The sequence below is a fragment of the Etheostoma spectabile genome, chromosome 7 (genome assembly GCF_008692095.1).
Source record: "Etheostoma spectabile isolate EspeVRDwgs_2016 chromosome 7, UIUC_Espe_1.0, whole genome shotgun sequence".
Classification (NCBI taxonomy): Eukaryota; Metazoa; Chordata; class Actinopteri; order Perciformes; family Percidae; genus Etheostoma; species Etheostoma spectabile.
Genome location: NC_045739.1, coordinates 26,579,414 through 26,581,035, shown reverse-complemented (window position 1 = coordinate 26,581,035; position 1,622 = coordinate 26,579,414).

Sequence of the window (1,622 nt, the reverse complement as noted above, 5' to 3'; positions counted from 1 at the left end):
TTACAGTTACAATTTAAATAGGTGGTATTTAAAATACAGTTACATTGTTGAAATCAATGGATTACATGACGATACTTTCCTGAGTTTATTCACTATCTAAAGAAATGAATGCAACTCCATGCATTTCCCAGAAGCCCCAATATAAAAACGAAAAAATTAGCTTTTTGCGTGATCACTGATAGACTAGATGGAGCTGGGACAGGCACAGCAAAGCCAGGGCAGGAATGCGTTTTTATCTTGGAAATTCAAACAGCATTTTACATTAAAGAAAGAACAGGGAGAAGGAAAAAAAAAACAGCCAGCAATCAACCTCCTCCACCTCCAACCTGAAATATCTTAAAGTAAGTTTTTTTTTTTTTAATTAGTAAAGGGTAGTTGTCTGCTGTAGTTTTACTGGTCACCTTGCTATTTTATGGTTGTATCAGGCATGTTTAGTAAGAAGTATTTGATGGCTGCATTTCTACACTTATAAAATGCAATACAATGTGGAAGTAATCCAAGTATTCAGAATGCATTACTCAGATTAATGTAACGTAAAGGTTTTTGAAGGAATGCGTTACAAATTACATTTTTGGGGCATGTCTTCTGTATTCTGTAATGGAATATGTTTCGAGAGTATCGTTCCCAACACTATACAATCCACAATACATTACTATTGTATTCTCCCTTCACTCAAATTAAATTAAGTGTCCAACCCTGGACAACTACAGTGATGTCACTCCATGGGCTAGGAGTGTGAGCTGGACATAAGATTACTGTAGTGTTTGGGAATTGTTATGATTTTTGTTTTAGCTTTGTTTAGACCCCAGGTCACGTGCATACACCAAAACACAAAATTAAGTATTGAAACAGAACTGTTTGGAGCACGCCACAGGCCGCTATCAGCTGGCACACAAGCAAAATTACAACTTGCACAATATTGATCATTTGTAGGTAGTGTTGGCAGCGCGATCCATTTTGTACAGCAAAACTTTGTTTGCAAATGTTTGCTTGAATGTTGTGTGATTCTGTGCGAAAATGAATGGAAACACCTTTGTTTGTGGTGACTTTGCCTGGAACGCTAAGAAGTTGTGAGTCTTAAAGGCTAAAAACTGTGTCTGGAACGCAGCATTAGTCTCTGTGGGTTCATTTCATTCTGTGTGCTGCATGTGTTGCTATTCTGAGGTGTCAGGTATTGTTATTGAGTTTTTTGCTTCCTGACCTTACATGCTTTTGTATTTTTTTTGCCCTGCTATCCTCTTAGTTTTTGGTCTTCATTTTAAATAAACATCAAACTCTGCATTAACCTGATTAATTTTGTTGAAACGTGTTTGTTTGCTTAGGTTCAATATGTTATAATATGCTATATAATATACCCACCCAATTGTGTAACCTTTAAGTCAGAATGTGATGGTCTATTCAATTCAATTTTATTTACATTATAAATTCATAACAAGACGTATCTCGAGAAACTTTACAGATAGAGTAGGTCTAGACCACACTAGCGCACATAATTTCCATAATTCAAGGAGCCAACAGTTCTAGTAGTTCCCTCCAGAGCAAGCAACAATGCGACATTCGCGAGGAAAAACTCCCTTTTAGGAAGAAACCTGGGACAGACCCAGGCTCTTGGTAGGCAATGT